The following is a 17,120-nucleotide window of genomic DNA, read 5'->3' as shown; positions in this document are numbered from 1 at the left end:
TGCTCTTTCCTAGAGCCCTGCCTTGCAGCCAGACCTCCCATTTCCAATCCAACAGCACTGGAGATATCACACAGTTTGAGTTGTGGTTCCCAGAGCTTCAGTCTTGCCTGATGGGCTGCACCTGGAAGGTGGGACTGGGGACAATGCTTAGAGTTAAAGCAGAGGAGCTCCTGTGCCCACACACTGCTGGGCAGTGCTGGCTGTTACTGCTGGGCCCATACTCCAGGACAGGGAATGAAGAGTTGCTCACCCATTCACTACAGGAGTTCTGGAAATCTTTGTAAATGAGCCAAGAACATGAGAAATAGGAATTCCTCCCACTCCAGGCCTTGCCTGACATTACACAGAACCTTTATTCTTGGCTCCTTCCTCCCTCCCAAAGCCTCAGAGAAGTTCTTCTGACAACACACCACCCTGCTCAGCCCCTTCCACTGATGAGCAGCCATCCCTTAATTTGCCATTAACTAAGCCATCTCCAGAGGCTTTCCTTCCCCAGGTGCTAGCCACACCACTTCAGCACTGTAATGCTATAGTATGATGCTAATAGCAGGGTGGCAAAGCCTTTGGATACAACAAATGACAATGAGCCTAAGTGCAACAGCCATATATACAGAAAGGAAGAAAAAAAGCTGCTTACCTTTGGAAAGCTTCATGTAGACAGGGATCACCAGCAAGACACACATTCACCTCCACTGCCAACCACTAATGAGGTCCGGGAAAGGGTGGATCCTGGCTCCAACCATCCCAGTCACTCAGGTGCATTGCATACACCTGAGCTCCTGGGTTGGCCCTGCCTTCCCACCAGGTGCTCAATCACTGCTTCAGGCCCTGACTTAGCATTGCCACTACGAGCACCAATAAGGATAGAGACTCCAGCTATGTGGAAATATGTGGGTTTATACATGAATCCTTACAGCACCTCTTTTCCAGTTGGCTTCGCAGTGCTCCTGCTTCAAGCTAACAAATGCATTGCTCAGGGTCAGCCCCATCCTTACTGCTGGGAGTCCTGTGCTGACAGAGGGGAACCTGACTGTTGTTGCTCTGGTTTTCTTGCTTCTGTTGGGGGAAGTGCAGTATCCTGGGGCCAGGTCAGGTGTGAAGGATGAGAAATAAAGAAGAAATCAGCTGCATGTGTTGTAATGAAATCTGTTCAGTAAAACAAATGTTTTCTAAAGGAAAACGAAAGTATCAGAAACTACTGGAAGAAAGGGTGTTTCCAGTGGCTTGAAGGGAAATCTGAAGAAAGAGATCCTTGTCAAGTATGTAACGGTGCAGGGAGAAACACAGTGCTGCTGCTTTGATCAGAGCAGGTGGCTGTGATGAGAGGGCTGGAGGGCTCTTCCAGAGGGGAGGAGAAGGATGCAGCAACGTTATGGAGGTTCCTTTGATGTGTTCTGGCCCTACAGCAAAGGACACGTTCCTGCCACCTGCACAGCAGGAACTGGCAGCAGGGGCTGCTGCCAAGCACACATCCCTGCCCTGTGCTCAGCACCAGTGCTGCAGGGCCATGCTCTGGGCCCTGCCCATCTGAGCTTGGAATTTCCTTGCAGCTTTTCTATGTGGTTTCTCCTGTTTGTTTGCACTGACATATGCCCACTGCTTTGCATTGGAAAGCATCATGTCGTGACTCCTCTCCACCCATTCCTGAGTATATCCCTGTGCTTTGTCTTTGCATTGCTTGAGCTGCAGATTGCTGCTGGTTTATTATGTTCTCTCAGTGCTGGTTCTCTCTATGATCAAAGTGGGCTGCAGTGACAGAATTGAGTTGCAGGAGGAGGGAACGGCCTGGCCTGGCCAGGGCAGATCTTCAAGGCTGTGTGATGGTCTCACAAGGGAAATGCTGAAAGCATGGAAGGTGGGAATACCCAGGGTTGGGGGCAGGAAGGTTTGGTTATGCTGTACTTTGGCACCTGCTTTTTGCTCTCGTCCCCTCCAGTTTTCAGTAGGGGAGCTGGTTATGAATGGAGCTGCATGTGCTTCCACTTCCCAGGAAGACCTGTGGGATGTGATGCTGCACCTTGAGTCCCCAGAATCCTTTCACAGGGTGTAGGAAACTGTGGCCAGCTAATTCCCTGTTCCCTAAGGCAGATGCTGAACAGGTGCTCTAGCTCCCAAGCCTCAGGAGTGAGCTGCAAGCCGTGCCCATAGACCAGGGATGCAGCTAGGCTGTGTGTGTGGTTCTGCTCAGGCAATGCAAAAGGGAAGGACTGAGGGGGGGCGGGAGGGGGGCTGCAAATTAATTACTGCTAACAATGCCACCTTCCTGCCGAGCACAGCAATCTCAGCAGAGGGCACAAGGCTCAGTCTGAGTGAGTGCCCAGGCTGTATGGATGCCTTCTGGCAGCCCTATGCTGCCCATGGCCCATCTGTTCACAGCGGGGCCATCAGGCAGCACCGGATGGAGGCATGCTTTGACTCACGGGGCACAGAGTCCATCATTCCCAGTCACCTCGTTAATTGACACAGTGAAAGAAGCCACATCTCCTGCCTGATTCTGACTGGTTCTGTAATTGAATTCAGCTCGACATCTCTGTTCCAGCCACCGGGGCCCCACCGATTAATGATGGATTTTTTTTTTCTCACCTTGGGAATTCCGAGTTGCTCCCATTATTTCTATTTAATGGGATCTATTGAGAGAAGCGATAGTAGTAAACATCCCACCCCCGTTTCCTACCTTCCCCAAAGGTGCGCTGTGAAGAAAAGTGCTTGTGTAGTAAGAGAGGGGCAGGTGAATGTCAGGGACTGAAACCTGCCCAGCATTCCTGTCTTTTGTTCCTTCACCCTTCCCCTTGCTCCTCACAAGATTTCAGTCTCCCCTTGCAGAACTGCTTGCATGCACTTTGCTCAGGATCTAACGAGACTGTTTTAGAAACTGCGGCGCTGAATTGGATCCTTCATTTTCCCCTCGGAATGCAATGTCTCTTTAACCTTTCTCCCTTGGCATCCATCTCTCCCAGCAACCTATTTGCAATCCCTGTTGCTACAAAGAAACCCCAGTGCTGACTGAGTTTGGAACGGGGGTTGCTGGGGACTTGGGCGCACAACTCGGAGCTGGCTTAGCCAACTCCCTCCATCCCTGGCAACGTGTTGAGGTTTTTCACTGCTCCTTGAAAGGGAAAAGCAATTTGCATGTCAAAGACCGGGAAAGGGCAGGGGACAGCAGCTCTCCAAACTCTTCCCCCCCCCCCCATACTCCCTGCTTCCCCCATGCTTTCCGTTTGGCATTCCTCTGCAGCTAACGAATTATCTCCGCATTAAAGCATCCAGTCACCGTGGGAGAGATCTTGGGGTTTCATCCCTGTTAGCTTCACCCCTCCTGCGGCGTGCAGAGCTGCCCACGCAGAGCTGTTCGGTGCCAGCCCACCCTTCTCCTCCGCACGCGGTGACGCTCGAGGCTGCACGGGGAGGCGGTGAGGGGACGGCGTGGGGAGGACGTGTCTGAAGCTCTGACTGCTTCAGCCTGCAGGGATGGGTGGGCTGGGCTCAGGGTTACCCAGCGGAGGGCACAGCAGCTCCAGTCCCTGCTCGGAGAGAAGCACCAATGTCCTGGTGGTGGGTGGCAGGGTGCCCGAGGCCAGGCTGGGTGGGCAGTGGGCAGCCTGAGCTGCTGAAGGACACCCTCCTCATGGTTGGTAATGGATGACCTTTGAGGTCCCTTCCAACCCAACTATTCTATGAGATATATATGGGAAAAGTTGCTCAAGTACTGTAGGACAGCTGGGTCTGCTGTAGGTGATGCCTTCCTGCGAGGCTGAAGGCAGAGCATTTTTCTCTCCTCCCCTTTACTCTGTGATTCTTTCCCTGTTTCCAGGAGTTGTTTTTTTTTGCTTTTGTTTTCCATGTGCTTTTTCTTCACGTGTGGCTGCACAGTCTGTGCTTCTCCTTTGGGGAACCATTCACCACCCACATCTCCTAGAACAGGAGAGCCAGAAATACGCTCCTGTACAAGTGTACAAACGTTGGGATCACAGAATCATAGGGATTGGAAGCAATGATGCTTCCAGCCCTGAGAGGCAGAACTTGCACAGGACGCTGAGTTTGGTTACACCAGGATCTCATAGCATGGCATGACTCAGTGACGTCCCAAAAATACCAGCACCTGCACCTGCCTCATCTGGCAAGAGCAACAATTCACCATGCATGTGAATTGAAAGGCTCCTTTCAGCTGGCCAGAACAGCTCTGGTGGCTGGGACAATTGTACCTACTGCCTGTGTCTGCATCTATCAGCTACGAGGAGAAGGGAATGCTTTCTACTTACACTAGGGAGATATGTGTGTCTGTTTTCTGTTCATGGTGTCTTGCTTTCTCAGGCAGAGAGCAGAGAACCATCTGCAGGTCTCAGTTCAGAGCAGTGGGAGCAGGGCTACTGCCCAGAGTTGATCTCATGCCTCGTTTCCTTTGTGGACAGAAAGAAGGTTATCAGGAGGGCTGCACCTGCTTCCAGCTGAAGAGAGAATATGCTTCTGGAGGGGCAGAGGGTGATGATGGTGATCAGAGCTCTGGGCTCAGCGTGGTGTAGAGGGATAGAAGGACACTGTGATCTCATGGCCAGGATGAATGGAAAATCATTGTCATCAGCAGCAGAGGGCTCAGAATGAAAGTCATCATCCTGATGGTCTGTAGGACTGAGCTTATTGGTGTAAGCACTGTAAGTGTGAGCAGCCTCTGGCCACCAAGGATATGTCTTCAGCCCACAGGACAGCTCTCCGGCTGCTCACAAGCAAGGAGCACCCAGCTGCCCTAATCTCCCTCCCTATTGCTTTGGGACCCAGCAAGGGTTCTGCTCCTAGGGAGACTCCATTCTATTCTACTGCATCCCAAGAGCCCTGGGGGCCCAAAGGAGATGTCCATGGATTGAAGCTGTGTAGCCTAAAGGAAGGGAGGCAAATCCATCTGGGCTGGGGGTGATCCTGTTAGCGTGGTGCATTAGTGGGGAAATCGAGTTAAAGGGTTGGATGAGGGATGCTGAGGAGTCTGTGGAGACTTCCAGTCTGCCTAATAGGCACTGTCCCCTGGGTTTTCTGCCCTCTCATGAAGCGAAGACGTGCTGTTTTTAGACCGTGCATTAACTCGACACTAAGTGGCTTTCTAGGAGCAGGTGGGGATGAAGAAACCGAGAGCTGGAAGGAAGCACTGAAGAGTAAGTCTGATGATGGATCTCAGCTCCTCTCTGCTCTGTCTCTGAGCGTGATGAAGAGCCTGCACGCTCCAGCCATGGCTACGACATGGTGCTGACACAACAGCCCCAGTCCTTCCCTAGGACTGCTGTGCCCTTGGAGCACGAGGAGTTGGGCAGCAGCAGCACCAGGCTCCCCCCGGCACAGAGCCCCTTACCTTTGCGTAATGAGGTTAAATCACTGCCTCATTAGAGCCCTCAAATTAAGTCACCACCTTGCTGGATCAATACTGTTTTCCATGATGCACTCGTGACACTGAGCCCGGGAGATGGATTGATGCTGGGAGGCTGAAGTGCTGCAGGGCAGCTCCAGTTAGACCCTGGGTTTGTTATCGGGGGAAAAATAGCAAATTTCCATGGAGAGGAAAAGCAGGAGGTTGGTGGAGTGGGAACATGAGTGGGGAAATGCTGTTAGGTGGGGTGGTTCTGCATGCCCATATTTCCCAGGCTCAGGGATTGCGTTAGAGGTACGGGGCTACAACACAAACATAAGATGGTCCTTATCTCCAAGCAGGTCACAGAAGCAGTGATCTCAAGCAGTGTGTGAGCTGGCAGCTTGGCCAAGGGAGCCCTCCATTTGCCTTCACACCAATGCAAAGCCGTTGATTGGTGCCCACCAGGTTTGCTGTGGTTCAGCTGGGGACTGGAGCTGGACAAGAATTACCTGGGCTGACTTTGGAGTGAATTTCAGGGCATTTTGGGATCTGTACTCTGATCTACAGCCAGGCCACAGCAAGTCTGTGACTAGTATGGATCCTGGCAGTCCCAGCCAGTTCTTGCAGCTCAGCCAACTTCCCACGCAGTGGATCACAGCAGACATCCCTTTCCTTTCTAGGGGACCAGAGACCACCCACCCTGCTCCAGGTGCCAGGGACACCTCTAGTGGGTGGACTGGGGGCAGAGGGTTAACCCTCCCGGCCCAGCTCTGCCTCTGCAGAATATCTGTGCACAGTCAGAGTCTGCTGTGCAGCCAGCATTTCCCAGCCCCTCACTGGGAGCAGAGGGGTCAGAGGAGCACCATTCTTCACCCCTATCCCACAGGGCTGAACTCCAGCTGCCCTCAGGATGCCCACATCTCTGCCAAAACAAAACACTTTCTTTTCCTCTTTTTTTTTTAATTTTTTTTTAAATTTTTTTATTTTTTTCCCCACTCTCTTTTCCACTCTGGTCTGCCCTGAGCAGCTGTGGCAATGTGGATGAAGTGGCACTGCTATCTTCTGCCTCTTGTTTTGTGCCTTATTATCTCCAGCTTGCTTAAAAATCCTTCTTCCTTCTGTGTTAAGGGTCCTCTTAGAAGGAGGACAGTGGCCGGGAGAGCTGGGATGGCACTGCCAGGGCAGCAGGTCTGTCCCCAGGAGGCAGAGCTGAGCTCTGTGCTCCTCGTCCCTGTCTCGCTACCAAGGAAGAAAAAAACACTCCTGCTGAGCATGGCCAGAAATAGCCCAGGCCTTGAACAGCCAAAAAGCTTCCAAGGGGGAATTTTTCAAGTGCTGGGAATTTGGCCTCTCGGCTGTGCTGTGGGCTCCTGTGGTGTCCTGATGCCTGGATACGGAAAGGCAGAGCCTGAACGCAGCTCTCCTAAACCTTTCCGCCTCCCAGCACCATCCCATTGCCACCACCACAGCTCCTGCCTTGGAAGGGCTCAGGCACTGGGGATGGGCCACTCCTTTCCATGGGATGTGCTTCTGGGGCCCCAACACACCCAAAAACCCATCATTGGTATAGGATGCCCCTGAGATGAGGCTGCCTTGGAGTAAGAGTTCAGCATGTGGATGTGTCTAATGGAAACGAGATAAGGATGGATAAACCGTCAGTCCCATTGCCCATGGGAGGGAGGAGGAGGGAGTAGCTCCCATCTTGGGGAAGGGCAACTGATCCCTGCACTGTCCAGATGGGATCTGAGTCACACTGCCAAGCAAATGGTCTCCCAGTGGCACACATTGAAGGCTGCAGGGAAGAAAAACATCGCTGCGTTGCTCTGGTCCCACTGCTCACTCACCCACAGGGACCTCCTGACCAGCATTTCCATTAGTCAGCATCCTCTGACCACCCCACAGCAAGGGCAATGCACGGCAGATGCTCAGAGGAGGAGACGCCTTGGCACACGGCAGCAGCTTTGCTGCAGCTCAAAGCTATTCCATCTCTTTATTTGGGGATGTGACCCCATGCACGGCCAGGCTTTGGGCACCTCCAGGCAGGGTGCAGCCTATGGAATCCTCCTGTGTCCCCAGTCAGTCCCTCTGCATCCCAAACTGGACCTGAGCACCACACAGTGTGGGTGCATGTAGGAGGTCACTTAAGACATGCTGGCTGTGCAAAACAGATCCCGTGATGAATATAGGATCATCTATTTTAAGTTTTATAGGGGGCATTTTCCCTTGCCAGGAGCTGGAGAATAGAGGACCCGGGTACCATCTGCCCAGGGGACTGGTGAATCATCCTATTTTCCAGTTAACCGCACTTGTTTGCTTTGGGAGATCTCCAAGTGAAGGGGGAAGAAAAAGAAAACCCAACCCGTGGATCTTTTCCCACACAATAAGAAAAATGCTTTTCTTTTTTTTTCTATTTTTTTTCTTTTTTTTAATTATTATTTTATTTTTTTATTTTTTATTATTATTATTATTTTTAATATATATATATATATATTTTCTCTACAAAACCCAGCGTGTGTCAACTCTGCTTTTCCTTAGCAGTGGGCTGGATATAAATAGGCAGTGAAGTCATGGTGCCTTCAGAAGAAGCAGGTATGACCTGGGGAAAGGTGAGGGGATTCAGGCTTGGAGGAGAGGGATCAACGCCAGCTCCATGGGATTTTTGTCCTATGACCACGGTGGGATGAGGGGAGCTGCTTTCCCCACTGCCTCCTGGTTTCCCAGCGTGCTGCAATGGGAGGCAGGAGGCACTATGTTGGATGTCCTAAAGTTCAAGTCCTCATCCGTGTGATCAGGGTGGGCTCAGTGAGCACCAGGAGATGGGCATTTTGTAGAGCTGAGCCACACAGAGCTGGAGGATGCTCAAGAGCAAGAGTAGCAGTAGGGAAGGGATGCCAAGGGGCTGGTTTCCTGTCTTCTCCATGGCTGTGTTTGTGCAGCCTCCTCTCTTTGTTTTCTTCCCAGATCTGTATCTCCTGCTATATCACCATACCACGCAGTGAGAGCATGCTGGGCTGTTTGGAAGGAGAACGTCTGCATGGGACTTTGATGTCTCCATCTATTCTGGAAGCCACTTGGCCTCCTGGAGCACCAGAGGTACAGCTGAAGCCAACATCCCAAGTTCTGCTGGTGGGAGGCTCTGGTGGCCAACCCTTCACAAAGAAGGTGGGAATGTGCTGGGCTCAGCTGGGCTCTGTGCCTGGGGCCTGCAGATGGAGAAGGGAATGTGGCAGCCCAGTGTGCGGCATCTCCCTGCTGCAGGAATATCTCAGCTGGTTAATGAAAAGATCCCAAGTTGTCGGTCTTCCTCATTGCAATGGGACTCTTTGGTGTCCTTGCCTAAGCCATCACAACCTCATTGCTTTGTATCCTTGGGACCAAGTGTCACCGTAAGTTGCAACTGCAATAAGTTGGGGTGGCCTCAGCACAACCTTCCGTGGGCATTTGTTTGTGTGCTTGGGAATAATATGGTAGCTGCAAGGAGATGCCAGTTTTACATAGCAAGAGGATGCTGCACAGCAGGGAGGGGCATTGTGCCCAGCTAGAGTCGGGGGTTGACCTTGGGCCTTTTGTTTCCAGTCTGAAGGTGAGGACATTTTCTCCCTTCTACTTAATCAAAAACTTGCAGTGAAAAAAACAACCCATGTGGAAACTTCAGCCTCACCCACGAGGAAGGAACCTTCCATCAACAAGATAATGCATACGGGGGGAAAAAACATGTTGTTTTCTGCTTGGCTGAGGGCTTCGGGGCAGGATCACCTCTGGCCATGGTCTTTCTGCAGCAGGAGGCTGGCAAGGAGGATATCTGCATCACTGCTCCACTGCTCGCTGGGAACCAGCACTACTGCTGGGACAATGGGCTCAGCCCACACCTTGCCAATGTGGCTCCGCAGCAGCACTCCCAGATTTATTTTTGTCCAGGCTTGGAGCGGGATGCAGAGATCAGGTGACGGTGCCCGAGGAGTGCTTGGCACTGCTTGTCCTGGTGCCATGTGTGCACTTCCATGGAGCTGTGAGCAGGCTGGCTGGCGGCCGGGCACCATCCTCTGCTGCCTGGGTTTGCTCCTCTCTGCTCAGCTCATGGGATCTGGGATCCTCCCATCCCCCTGCACGCGTCTATGTCTGGGGGTCAAAACCTATGGCGTTGCCTTGACACTGAAATTAGGACCTGGCAACCAGTTTATGGTGAAATAGGATCATGAGAGTTAAGGGAGGTGACCACGGTGACGCACAAAGAACTTCCCAATGACCAGCCTCTATCACTGAGGTTGCCTCCTTCCAGTGTGGTTTCCATAGTGGGATGTGTTTGATCCCATTTTGAGCCCAGCTGACTGTCCTCAAGGAGCTCTCCACCTCCTGGTTGAGATAACCCTGAGTGAGCTCTTTTATCATAGCAGCCAAATTTCAGCAAGCTCAAACACAGCAGTAAATGTTTAGAGTCCCTGGGACATAATGGGGAAATTCAAACTTCTTGCTCAAGCCTCAAAAAGCACCTGGACACCAGGGCTGGGGGCAGGAGCTGGGTGAGCTCTCCAGCTCAGCCTGAGGGATGCTCACATGGGGTGATTTTGCCTCTATTCCCTCTCAGTTCCATGGGTTCGTGGTGCATTTCCTGTGCACAGTGGCCAGCAGGATTCACAGACACCATGCTGGATCCAGTATCCGTAGCAGCACAGGGGCACCTTGCCTCCAGAACCCTTCCCAGCCTCATCCACAGCCTCAGCAACAAGTGTGGCCACCACCAGCAGGTTCACCCCCTGCTTCCTCCAGCAGCTGGAAATGATGCGCATCACCGGAGGCATTCATTTCCCAGGGGGCTGTGGAGAGAGCGGAGCCTGCAGTTAATCAAAGCCTGGGGAGCGTGCAAAGGAAGCTCCCAGGGAAGCAGAGCTGCACTGAGGTGCGAGGACCCCAGGGACATGTGTGGGGCTGGGGTGGCTCTGAGCCCTGCGGTGTGACGTGGATCAGAGGGAGCCAAGCACACTGCAGTAGGGGCTGAGGGAGAGAAGGTGGGAGCAGGGAGTGATGCTGGCCCAGCAGCACCGAGTTCCCATGTCTAGCAGGGACACAGTGTATGTCCTGCCCTCCCTGCTGCTCTGCGTGGTTGTGTGGCATGCTGTCATGCACACAGCAGATGATTTACATTGATGCTGTGGCTCCGGGGGCTGCATTATGGCTTGTGGCATATGGAAATCTATGGACCCCTCTGGCAATGCTTGCATTGAGCCTAACACAGTGCTGAGGGACTGACCCTAGCAGTGCCTTTCAGCTGCTTGGATGCCTGTGAAGCTGAGATCAAAGAGCCTCTGTTCTTCTGTAGGATAGGAAACGTAGCAGAAGGGATGCGGGCACAAAGCACCGTCCTCTGTACTGTCAGCACAAGTGTCACATCTCTGCACACAGAAAGTATGCAGACACACACATGGGAAATTGCAGATACCACCTTTCAGCCCTTCCATATAGAAAATGGCTCTGCTGCTCTTCTGGATGAAATCCTGCAGCCATTTAATGGAGCTTCCCACACGCACACAGGGGTGCTGCTGGGAGAGCTGTGTGCACCCCTCAAAGCACTGTGCCTTTCTGGGCTTATTAGGGAAAGTGTCAGGGATTCTGTGGAGTGATGCCGTGGGGCAGCCAAGACTGACAGGCTGGGACTTCTCCAGGGCTATGCCACTAATTGTAGCTTTCTCTAATTAGGAGTCAATGCTGGCTGCAATCCATGTCCCTAGGGTGAGCTCTGGGCAGTGGGGAGGGGTGGGACAAAGGGGCACACAGAGCAGCCAAGGGGCCAGGAGGGTCCTTGCAGGGGATGGAGAGCAGAGCCCATCCAACTCACAGCAGACTCACAGGCATCAGTGAGTTGTCACCCCTGACATGTCTTCAACCCAAGCACGTGTCCCACTTCACACAGGCAGGGGGCAACAACGTGACTTGGACCTTTCCATCACCATGCATGCCCTGTTTTGAAATCCAGGGGCCAAGAGGGCATTAATTCTATACCAGGAAGGATGCCAGCTAAGGGTACAATAAATGATGCTTGTGTCAATGATGAGAATAGAGCCCTCATCCCGATAGGCTGTGTGAGAGGAGGCCTGGGAAAGGGGGAGAGGGTTTGGAAGAGGGAAACCTGTGCAGCAGCTGTGTCCATGGGAGAGGCAGGTCTGGCTGTACCCTATGGGGCATGGACATGTGCCAGGAGCAGAGCAATGGAAGCCTCCAGTATGGCCCATCCGCTGGGAAGCAGAATGATCACACACAGGTCCCCTCTCCTCCTTGACCCCGGCCCAAGCCTGGGGACAGCTCACAGATGAAAAGCTGGTGGCTGTGCTTGGGCTAAGAATACTTCAGGGAGAAGGTCAGGTGGGCAGCAGTGGGGGCAGCTCCAGTTACAGGACTGGCACACATCACCCTCGGCTGCCAGAGCCTCAGGAGACATTTGGGGACGTCTTGGAGTGGAGCTGGTATTGCAATCCATTTTCTTGGAAGGTGACAGCAGCCAAGTACAAGCAGCTCCTCACTGCCCACCACCACTCCAGGCTCCCTAACTATGCGGCACATCCCAGTGTCACTGCTCAGTGCTGTGGGGCCGTCCCATTGCAGCCGATGTCCCAGCAGAGAGGGTTTTTTCTTGCTGAAAAGCTGCTTATCAGCTTATGGAAACAATAAAAGTAGTATTATCTTCAATGGCGAGGCAGATGGTTTGGATGATTGGTTTGACTCTTAAGCTGGATTTCAGTGAAGGATATTCTGATTTTTAACAATTTTTGGCTGGTCGGACTCTGTCAGCCTAATCCCCAGATTCCTGCTCTGTGTAAACCTGTATCTGCTCTGGGGGCTGTGGGATGGATACCTGCCCTGGGGAGCAATGCTGGGACCAGCATGGGTGGGGGCAGTCGGACACCAAACACAGCCTCAGTGCCCTGCTGTGACCAGCAATGCCACCACCCGCTGTCTCCAAGGCCATCGCAGCCTGGTCACCATGACCTAGTCAGAGGAAAGGTCCCTCTCTTCCTATTCAACATGGGATGCTGCAAACACATTGCTGGCAGGAGCCCAGCCCCGAGCTTCCTTTTTCCCCCACATTGTCTTTGCAATGAGATTTATTTAGTCTTTCTCCCAATTATCAGGAGCAGTGGACTTCCCCCCACCATCTGAGCACTGCCTCCTGCTGACACCCAGCTCCTGTTCTCGCTGTCGCCTCCGCACAGCATCGCTGTGGTGCTGATGGATGATCAGTGGGCAGTATCTGGCAGGGGGCTGCTCCAGGGGACCCTCTTACAGTGGGAATCCATCTCAGGGTCTGCCCTGAGGAACAAATCCAGGACCGTCCCTATTGGGGTTGGGGAAGAGCAGTTCCACCCAAATCAGAACCACCCCCTCGCTGATGGTCAGCCTCAGTGCTGAGGGTTGGGCCTTGCCCCAGTGTGGTGCATTGGGCTGCAGGGATTGATCCTACAGCCTGAGCCTCCCAGGCACCTGCATGAGAAAAACCATCACCCTGCACATCCTTCCTGTTCGAATCGTTTTTATTTAGCAAATGTCCAGAGCACTAAAATAAAACTCCATCCCTTGGGAACAAAAAAAGAGAGAAGAAAAAAACTGAAAAAAACCAACCCAAAGGGTCATCTCTGCATTTACATTGAATCTGTAAACTGATCAAAAGAGGAAGACTTCTACAGAGGTCAAAGGTCACTCAAAACATCCCTTTAAGAGAAATAAGCATCATTAATTTCTGGTACAGTCACGCGCTGCGGTGCTGGTTGGTGGTACAGCCAAGGCTGAGGGAGGGGGAGAGGTGAGGATGAAGGGTGAGGTGGGGATGAAGGATGCCCTATGCTGTTTGGTGAAGCCCTGCAGCCAAAACCACTTCCCTGTTCTCCCAGGTAAGGAAACAGCAGAATAAAATATAATAATAATAATAATTAATAAAATAATACGGTGTTTTAAGGAAGAGGGGTGATTTCTGTGATGTTTGAGGATAGCTTTAGGAAGGCAACGCAGCGCCAGACTGAGCGGTGATGGCAGTGGGTACCTGGGAGCAGATTTGGGGTGGTGGCAGAGGGATGCTGATCCCCAGCTCCTTTCCCCTGACAAAGCAGTGCCGGCACTGCCAGGCTTATCTTTAGCGCTGTTCCCTCCCTCTCCCCCGCGCCCACCTCCTCACCGCGTCCCCCACCAAAACACAATGTTATATAAAAGCTCACAGCAACCATCTGGGGCTGAGTCAGCCGCGAACCCAAATGGACAGCGAGCCCACCAGGTGGGGGGCAGCCCTCAGGGAGTGGGGTGGTGGGGTCACCCTGTTGCTGGTGTCCCTGATGTCCCCTTATGGGTGGTACAGCACAGCATGCAGGGGTACTGCTCTGGAAGGGGACAGCCCCAAGCAAGTTGCATGGGGTCATCAGGCAGCAAAGGAAGGGAGGGCTTCATTACACAGCGACGAGGTATTGCCAAAATAAACGTGCCAGCTGGAAGAAGAGGAAAGCATCAGACGCCTGGGGAAGGGGCTCCGGACAGAGCTTCCTCTTCCCTTCCCATCCCTTCTGCAGCCCTTCCACGTGTCTTCCCTTAAAGCAGCACCACTGTGCCAGATTTGCCTCCAAATGTGCTCATGTGGGGGTTCCTTCCCTGCAGCCAGGGGTCTCTCCTTCGGTCCCTCCAGGAGCTGAGTCGGTTACGACCTGAACTTGGCAGAGTTGTGCTGATTCACGACGGCTTGTCACACAGAAACTGCCTAAAACCGACAGAAAGAGGGATGCTGACTCATGTGTTTGCCTTCCCTGAGCGGGGAGAAATGTGAAAGGTGAACAAAGTACTTAATGGGTGGTAATTACATTCAGGCTGTATTAAGAAGCCAGTGTGCTGTTTCTAAAAGAGGCCGTTTTACAAATAATTAAAACCAAAAAAAATAAACAAGGAGTATTTCAGATTTTAACCTTGATGGTGACCTTTTAACAACAAGTGTAAGGAAACGCTTTATTTTGTCCCACTGACACCCATAAATGTGTGTTAAGGAGAAACTCTGGGTGCTGTGCTTTTGGTCTCCCTGCAGGATGCTGGGGGCAGTTCCCCCCTGTATAACAGGGGGATAAAACAGCGTGGGATGGAGAGAAACGTGGTGCAAGGAGACAGAGAACAAAGCCCTCGCTGGGAGAGCTCTCTCGGTGCTGGAGGAAGGAGTCAGAGAGGGTCCACCTTAATGCAGGATGAAAAAGCAAATTGTTGGCAGGAGAGCAGAGATGCTGCTCCGTTGCTATGGTTACAAGCGAGCATCCCTGGGTATCGCCCTGTGGTACCCGAGCTGCTCCTGGCTGCCTGTGCCGGTGAAGGGGCAGTTTGGGTGGGTGATAGAGCAAATGCAGAGGAGTTTGGGGGGGCTGAGCTCTGTAAGGCAGCCAGGAGGGAGGATGCATCCAGGCTGAGGGCAGGAGATGTGTTAGTAGTGGGGTCAGGGCAAAGCTCTCCAAAATGTGCTGGGAAGGATGCGAAAGGGAATGCAAGGGATTTGGTTCATAGAGTTTGTGGCTGGTGCTGGCCTGACTCAAGGGAGCCAAGCAGCTTCAGTGCTGCTGCTGCCAGACAGCAGAGCCCATTCAACAGATCCCTGCCTTGGAGAAGGAGCCATAGGGCTGACTCTGCACCCCCAGCCCTGCCCAGCACACAGCACACTGACCTTCATCAGACCCATCCCAGTGCAAACCCAGAGCTGGCAGAGCCTCACCGACCCTCCTGCCGGCACAGATGGAAAGACCAAAAATCTCTGCAGGGCATAGAGAGCTTCTCAAGTGCCCAGAACTCAAAGGGAGGAGACAGAAAGGCAGTACAATGGTGAGAGAAGAGAGGGTTTTAGCAATTAAAGACAACTCGAGTATTAGGAGTGGAGGTTGCCATCTAAGAAACAGCCCCAACCTTCCTTCTGGCTGCACAGCATCCCTTCCCAACCCACTGGGGATCCCTGTGGGATGGCCGACATCCCTGCCTGCTCCTGCCCTGACAATGAGGATTGCCAGAGAAGAAACAAAGTGAGGACCGAACACCCTGGGATGATTCCCTGCGGTGCCAGCCTCAGCTCAGCTCCCTGGGGATTTCTGCCACCAGCAGCCACTGAGGGAGGAATTATCAAGGCAGGGCAAACTGTCCCTAGGGGAGCTGCCAACTCCTGAATCATTAAATGCTTCCACAACTAAAACGATGGTCTGCAAGACGAGTCAACGCTGCATGAAAGCAAAAGCTGGAGCAAGGTGCTCATCCCCAGCAGAGCCCTGCAGGGCCTCCCTTTGCCCTCCCTGGGGCACTTTGCAGCCAATCTGCAGCCCGTGTTGTGGGGAGGTTTCCCCATTACCTTCCCCAACAGCTCCTGCTCTGCTTCTCAGTGAGAGAAAAGATTCCAGAAAAGCATCTGGTGCACATTTAAAGGCATTAGGAGACAGAGATTGGTGGCTTGTTCTAATAGCTAATCATTATTAAAAGATCGCTCCTTGTTTCTAAGACAGATTTGTCTGGCTTCAGCTTCCAGGAAGAGGCTGTTATTATGCCTCTCCCTGGTAGATTAAGTTACCTCCTTGGACTCGTGTTTTCTCCCCATGACAAATGCTGTAATCAAGTCACCTCTCAGTCTCCCCCTGACAAATTAAATGTGCGGAGCTCCTACCTCATGCCCAGCACCATCCCTACCTGTGCTGATTGCAGCCAGTGGCTGGCAGTGATTTTTCTACATTATGAGCAAAAATCTCTGTGTGAGAGAAGGGATGGAGCTGTCTGGCCAAGCAGCAATGGATGGGAGCTGGTAGCCACTGCTTGTCCATCCCACACTGTGTGACCAGTTGGAAAAACCGGGGTTAACAATTTCTTCTTATTATCCAGGATGGCCCATCCTGCCCAGCTGCCATGAACCTCCAGTGCGCAGCATCCCGCACCCTCGCTCTGCCTTCCTGTGGCTGGGATGTCCCATTAAAGATGTTTAAACATCCACTTGGTGTCTGTGAAGGAGGCAGTGCCCTTAGGAAGCAGATCCTTGTGCAGCCCAAGGGCAGACAAGGTTGCCTGGGAAAGATTTGTGGGTCAGCCTGGGATGGCTGTACTCCTCCTGTCTGGTCATGTCTTCCCATCTCCAGGCTTCCCACACGGTTGAGCTGCTGCCATCCGCTCTCCATGCTGTCTCAGCATCTGATTTCAGGTTGCATGGGCAGCATCCAGCGCTGGACTCATGGAACAGCTCAGTTTTAGGGCTTGGTTGTGCTGCTTTAACAGCACAGAGCCCTGTTTCCCCATTCCCCCAAATCACACCCAACTTGGCCAACCTCAGCATCCTTCCCATCCCAGTAACCTCAAAGCCCAGCGCATTTCCAGCCATCGCATCCCTTTGGCAACAACTGAGACTCAAACTTGGGTTCTTTCTCCTGCCTAGATGCAGCAAGAGGGTCGTTTGCTGAGAAACTCCTACAGACCTCCCACTTTTATCCAAACCAGCTCCTGGAGCAAGGCAGTCCCACTGGCCCCAAGGCATGCTCAGTGTTTTCTGCACATATAAAATCTAAGTATACTTTAGGATACAACAACAGACAGCCTACAAATCCCATTTCCAGTAATCTACAGCCAGGCTTCTGCATGGTCTTTAAAATACACAGCACGACGCGAGATATTTTAAATAGATCAAAATACATTTATTACATATTTATATTATTTTCTCTATTCTATTTATATCTTTTGGAGACTCTTATATATAATATATATAATATATTTAAAATAACATAAAATTGGCCAGTTTTTTTTTTCTTTTTTTTTTTTCTTT

The 17,120-nt window shown here is 52.2% G+C and overlaps 1 protein-coding gene across 1 annotated transcript in view; it reads right to left on the bottom strand.

Moving 5' to 3' along the window:
• Positions 1–12,964: 12,964 nt before the first annotated feature.
• LOC140258773 (ATP-sensitive inward rectifier potassium channel 12) overlaps positions 12,965–17,120 on the bottom strand; it is a 31,671-nt gene continuing 27,515 nt past the window's right edge. Inside the window, exon 3 of the mRNA XM_072349425.1 lies at positions 12,965–14,063. The gene's annotated coding sequence lies outside the window, so the exon portion shown is untranslated. The remainder of the gene's footprint in view (positions 14,064–17,120) is intronic.

This window comes from Excalfactoria chinensis, chromosome 14, assembly GCF_039878825.1.
Source record: "Excalfactoria chinensis isolate bCotChi1 chromosome 14, bCotChi1.hap2, whole genome shotgun sequence".
Classification (NCBI taxonomy): Eukaryota; Metazoa; Chordata; class Aves; order Galliformes; family Phasianidae; genus Excalfactoria; species Excalfactoria chinensis.
The sequence above is the reverse complement of the archived record's forward strand: the minus strand, read 5'-3'. Positions and strand labels throughout refer to the sequence as shown.